We start from the raw sequence: 7219 nt of genomic DNA on the forward strand, positions 1-7219 counted from the left end.
AAGAGGGACCCCCCCCCCCCCCAACAACGTTCTCTTTAAGGCCTTTCAACAATCAATATGCCTTTGGAGAGCCATTTTTGCTAAAACTCGAGCAGTTTCTTAAAAAGTTTGCTTCAAATATGAACCCTTTAGTATTAATTAAGACATGCTTTTGTTATTCCCAATAAGACGAATCAGTACATATTGCTTCTTCCAAAGCTCTCCCCATTCGTTCTCACAACAATTCAATAAGTTCTTTGGGTGAAAAAATATTCGGCATTTCATCTTCTGAAATAAACACTTTTGATGTTATTTGACATACAATAATTTCTAAAGATAGGGATAATGAATTTCAATCTATCTCATTTTCCAACTACTAATATTCTCCCCCTAATGTTGGGTATATTGATTTATCAAAATGACATTTAACAAATCTTACCGTAAGTTCTAAATATTTTATAATAAAAAGAGATTCATACCCAACATACACCCCAACCTTTTTAGAGGCCCATGTGCGTTGTGGTGGAACAATTGAAACATATGCCGCACACCAAAAATTCTAAGATGAAAAATATTTGGCTCGTGAATAGATACCAATTGTTATAGGGAGAATTTATAATAAATAGTTGGTCTAATGCGTATAAGTGTTGCTGTATGCAGAATAACATGCTCCCATACTGAAACATGCAACTTTGTCCTTATTAGCAATGATCTAACTATCAATTGAAGACAATTAATAAATTATTTTACTAGACCATTTTGAGTGGAAAAATGAGAAATAAAATGTTCAATTGAATTTCCACTACAAAAATAATAGTCATTGAAGGCATGAGATGTAAACTTATCAGCATTATCAAGATGAATTATCTTTGTTGCATAATCTGAAAATTGTGCTCTTAATCTTATTATTTGAGTCGACAGCCATACAAAGTCATATTGCTAGTTGATAATAAGTAAACATCTGACCATCTTGTAGATGCATCTATCAGGATCATAAATTTTTTGAATGATCCATATAGAGGGTGAATTGTCCCACATATATCACCTAGTATACATTTTAGAAATTCGAGGAATTCAATCACAATTTTAGATGTTGATGGCTAATAGCCAACTTTCCTTGAGAACAAGCAGCATAAGAGAATTTCTTTGATTGAAAAATTATGCCCATATGAATTCTTAATAATTTTGCATATCATATTAAAATGGAGTGACCCAACCGGTCATGTCAAATGATAAAATCATTAAGACCAATAAACTCTTTGTTTCCTATGGCATGTGATTCAATCATACCAATATTTGTATGGTGCAACCCAGCAAAAACTGCGGATAATTTTTCGTGCACAAACTTTTTTCCTATCTTTATTGTTGTAATATAAAGGTCTTCAACTTTTTCTCCATTGACAGTCTCAACATGATTGCCATTTTGACGAATAACCTTTAAACTAAACAAGTTTCTTTGAGACTTACTACAATACAATGCTTTGTTAATAGTCAATATCATTCCTCCAGATAGTAATAAGGTCGCTCTTCTAGAACCCTCAATTAATTTTACACTACCAGATATTGTATTATCTATAAGCACACTAGCCTTCTTTTTCACCAACAATGAGAAAAAAAGTTCCTATCAATAAAAACTAGCTTGGAATTTTTATTTTTTTCCTCCATCTTTCATTCACACCAACACTTAAGGGGTCGTTTGGTTGGGAACTAGTTATCCCAGGATTAACTATTCTGGGATTAGTTGTCCTGGGATAACTTATCCCACCATGTATATGGGATAACTTATCCCATCACTGTGCTATAAATGGTCGGATAAGTTATCCCAAACATGTCAACCAAACAAGACATCTAAATTTTATCTCAGGACTATTTATTCTTATCCTTCACACCAAATGAGCCCTAAACTCTTAACTCCAACAATAAGCTCAATTCATTGATATTCCAATCATTTGTATAACTCATTTCTTTCAATCTTATTTCTCTTTCCATTCTAAATTTTGTTTCTCCAATTTTCTCTTCTGACATTTCACTAGATTGACATATAGATTTCTCTTTCAAATTATAATGAGATAACCTCTCTGTTTAGTGTCAATGATAGCTCCGCCTTATCATGTGAAAGAAACAACTTTAAATTGAGATATGTATTTTAATAGTCATTCATTTGGTAAGTATAAAGGAAATTTTATTTATAAATAATACGACTACCAAGTTGGTAGATTGTTAACAAGGTGTGCAATTTCTTCATCATAACTACAAGCATAACAACAAAAATCCGCATCCTCATCATCATCAGTATCAAAAGAAGGCCATTGACGCCACTTATTCTTGTAAGAACGCTTATGATGAAGGGAACACCAATTCGAGTTTTGTCGTCCTAAAAATACTATAGGATTAAGTATCCAAATATTACTCAATATGTCAACCAAGTTTTTTCGAAACTCTGCTAACGCTCTTCGCTTTGGCTTGGTTCCTTTCATTCTGCCAATTGCAACTATGCCATTGTTCTTTAATACTTCTTCCCCCATCAAGACTTGTATTAGGCTTACAACATATTCTGCTCCAATGTGTCCTGCCTCTGCAGCTTTCACAAGATATTTCATTGCATATTCTGGCCTTTCTTTCCTAAAGAAATCAACCTCAAGTCACAAAAAATGTTCTCATTATATATACCTCCAAATGAGAAATATGTTTGGACTATTGTCCATTAATAATTAATGTATATTGGCAATATATATGAATGTAAGGTACAACGCATATGAAACTTCTTGTTCGGGTACATATACTTCCTCCATTTCAATTTGTTTGTCTTACTTCCCAATTTAATTTGTTTTAAAAAGGAAAGAATGACAACTCATTTAATCTAACAGACTACATGCATGACATGTTCATGTTCAAGACCATAAGAATCTTAGTACATTCTACTTTTATTTAGTTTAAGATCACAAGATTCGAAAGTTTTCGTTTATTTCCTAAATTTTGTATCAAGTTAAAATAAGACAAACAAATTGAAACAGAGGGAGTACTACTTTTCTTCTCGATTAGATGGAGTAGGAATTCAACTTGAGTAAATGGTAGTTTTGTATGTTAAATTCTAATTTCTCTGGATATAATGAAAATAAAAAATTTATGACTTCTCTTATTATTTTAGTAACTTTACATGCATTAGAACCACCATCTAAAATAAACTTGAATGATTTACTTCCCCATCTCGATTTATTTGTCGATGTTTAGAAATTTAAGAAAGAAAAAATCCAATCTAAAAAAGAGATAATTCATTTAAAACTTATGGTCTAAAACAAATTACAGATATTTGTATAATTATAAATTATATCACTCAAGATAAAAATGAAAAATATAAAGTTAAATTATATTTGTAAGGAAGTACACAGAATAAAACTAAAAAGATGACACATAAAGAAGAGAGATAATACGAAAGAGAATACTTACCACACCTTTTCGGTACAAGGCTTCTGGATTCCCACTCTCCATGCACGTCCTCATGAACAAAGAAAGTTTATTTTCGTTCTCTTCATTTTCACTCTTCCATGAACATCCTCCTATTGGAAATTCCTTTAATGAAATGTGACGATAAACATATGTATCGTTCGAAACTCCATTGAAAATTTTACAGCTGATACAAATTAAGTCTTTTATGTTAAAACAAATATTAATCTATAATATAACATTTATGTAAGAATAATAATATGAACCTGAACTTGACATTGATATAATCCAAAAGGGAAGAAGAAGCAACCCTCGCAACAATTTCAGAAAGGAGCTCGTTCGGAAGAGATTTGATGGAGGAATTCACAATTTTTTTTTTTTTTAAAATTCTATTATATTTTCTTCTTTTTCTTTTCATTATTATTGTTCTTGATGATTGACTTCTTTCCATTATGATGCTTTTAACATGTTTTTTTTTAAAAAAAAAAAAAGAACACAAAAAATAAATAAAAATGTTAGTGTTAAATTCCTTCAATTTTTAGCACCACTTGTCCACTCATTTTCCTATGCACACTTGGATGAGTATGTTTCTTTCATTTTGCTAAAATTGCAACAATATTTCTATTTCTAAAGAATCATCATCAATAATTTAAAATGTTTTAAAATTATAAATTGTACCAGTCGTACTTAATAATAGCAGGGTTCGATAGAAATATGTAAAATTGATAAGGTCGTCCGACTTCTCGACATGTCATCTACTAAAAAGGACCCTCCCATCAATCCTTCCTTCTATGAGTTTGTAACATCCCGTATATTTATAAGACAACTAACCCTGCTAAATTGAAAATTAAATGTGCACACCAAAAAAATTAATTTCTACTTTACGTTGTTTGGTGATGTGATGTCGAGAGAATGGAATTTCAAATAGGTGATCATATCATGAAATTTGATATATGAAAGTGTTTAAAGAATTAAATTAAAGTTTTAGAAAAAAGGGAGCTTGGTAACAAAATCCTAGTTCATAGTTTTATTACGAGAAAGTATTTTAAACAATTCTCGTATGTGGTCTAACTTGGGACAAGCATATCTCACGATGTATAACGAGTTAGAATTCCTACTACCTATAACATTAAATGTCTTTGAGTTTAGTGTTCATACATCAAACCATTTGTAAATCTGAGTTCTATGTCAAAAATTATGATAATTTGAATGAGACATAGTCGATAGAAAATACTCACTTGGGTTAGATCAGGTGTCATGATTCGAAATCGGGTCATAATGGTGCCTTCCATTAACCCCCAGTAGGTAACCTGAAAACCAAACATATAGAAGATTAGTTAAAACAAGCATATAACTATGCAGAAGCAATAATAAGAAAGAAGAGGCGCCCATAGCATAGATTTGTATATAACAATACAAAATATACAAAAGGGCCCGAAAGTAACAAAAAAAAAAAAAAACTATATACAAGATCCAACCTCGGACTTGGTGTCACCGGTACAAGAACATCTAAGTACAGAAAGGGACTATATATAACAGTTATGCCCAATAAAAATATATACATAGTCAATACAAAGAGGGAAAAGTAGCAAGCCTCCGAACGCCAAGAGCTCACCACAATCCAACAACGACAGCCTTGAGAGATCTGGAATCAACAGGGGTAGCATGTACTAGGCGTTGCACCAGAAAAAGAAGCAGAAGTGTTATATGAGTGTTGAGTAAATTCTATAGTTGAGTTTATTCTAACTATGTTAATTAAGTCTAATGCAAAGATATATAACAATAAGTTTCAAAGGAGAAAACATATCCATTCCAAAAGACAAACAAGGGGTTTCTGTAAAAGTGATTTAATGGCCTTTAATGTTAATAACCTTGACAATCTGTTTCTCAAAATGAAAAAAATAAATCTTCTATTTGAAACTCCTCCTCTTGAAATCTATATATATATATATATATATATATAAATAAAGGAGGAACATAGAGAAGGTGATGTGGCACCTCTCTATGGCCTCCATTCATATTTTTTTTTTTATCATTCTTTCAATTATTTTTTTCTTGCAAAATCATCTTCTTAACTTATACCTCTTCAATTATATAAATTATAATCTTAAATTAATATTAAATAATATTCATAGCTCCCAAACCTTTCATATTCATATAACCTCTCAAGTCTTTCATATTCATAACCTCTAATTATTTAATGTGGAAGGTTATATTAACACTATAAAATCACACTAAAATTGTGTGTTATTTTGTAGTCATCTTTGGTTAGAAAATTAGTGGCAGACATGTTACAATATTTGTAAGCTTTGAGGTGCATTATCTTTTCCAAATAAGATTTCATATATTACTTTTAATTAGCAACTAAGACTAATATGTCAAAGCATATTTTGTTTCTTCTAGATAAATTACTTTGTTTTGTTATCTTTGAGATTCATTTTAGGACTAATAATCTATTTGTTATTATTTTTCTTGACTCTTGTTAATAGGATGAAATGAAATCATCTAGAGATGGAGATTAATGGATTTTGAGCTATATATATATATTGATTATTCTTTTTTTTTTTTTAGGTGCTTAAAAAGTAATGTTTCTATTATATTATTTTCTTTTGAATTATTTATGTTTTGTCAAAAATGATTATATGTGTAGGAGGATTTATGATTAAATGCAATTTTTTCCTTATTTTTTATCTTTTTCTTCTTTTACTAGATAATTTTTTAACTTATTTAATCATATTTTGCAGATTATAGGAGATATATCTATAATGAAAATGGTTAGACATTCTTGCGTAATTTGATTTTACAAGGTAAAATAATTTGATATGTCTACTATAATTACAACTCTTTCTTTGTTGAAATCGTACATTTAATATTATTTGTTTGTGTTCGTGAAGATATAAATCTTGAGTTTTTTTTATAAAAAAAACATTTAATTTATTCTCTTTAGACCTCTATGTAATTCTTAGATAATTTGATTATATTATAATGATAACACTTTTCAAAAAAATTATGTGTTCACGTAAATTCTTCTCACTTTTTTGTTGATAATATTAGTTTATTGTGTTTGTGGGGTATAATATTTTAAAACATAGAAGCATGAAATGGGTAAATGGATATCGATATGCTACTTAAAGAAATACGTACATATACTTCCATAGTCCGGTGGAGCAAATTTTAACAAAAATGATAGAACATGAGAATGTAAAGTTAATTTATAACTTTGAAAATACAATTTGTTTTATTAAAAACAAATTATTTATTAATGTATAAAATTGCAATCTTTAAATTTTTCATTTTTGTTGTTTTCTAGGAGATTTCAAGTTGTTTATTAATAAGTCAAAGTAGTAGTCTTTATATTTTTCATATTTGTTGTTTTCTAGGAGTTCTCAAGTTATTTCAAAATTGCGATTAATTTATAATTTTAAAAATATAGTTGGTTTCCTTGCTTTCTATTTACTTATAATAAAATATTTGTCTCAATAACTCTAATTTGATTGTCTTTTCATTTTCTATAATTAATGTTCTTTATTAATGTAATAATGTACAAATATTACTCCTATTATGTTACAAACAAGTCCAAAGCCACATTGTTAAACCTCTAAATTACTGTGACTCTTTATTCTTAAGAATTTATTATATTGAATGTAATATTTATTTAAAAAGTGAAATATACTTTTTAAAATTTTTGTGTTTAAGCCAAGCAAAATTAAAAGAAATAGGAATTTGCATGTGTCATTTTTTAAATCTTTTTTGCGTAGTTAATTCTCTCTTTTGTTCTCTTTTATGTTTATTTTTA

The sequence above is a fragment of the Solanum tuberosum genome, unplaced genomic scaffold (genome assembly GCF_000226075.1).
Source record: "Solanum tuberosum cultivar DM 1-3 516 R44 unplaced genomic scaffold, SolTub_3.0 scf00019, whole genome shotgun sequence".
NCBI lineage: Eukaryota > Viridiplantae > Streptophyta > Magnoliopsida > Solanales > Solanaceae > Solanum > Solanum tuberosum.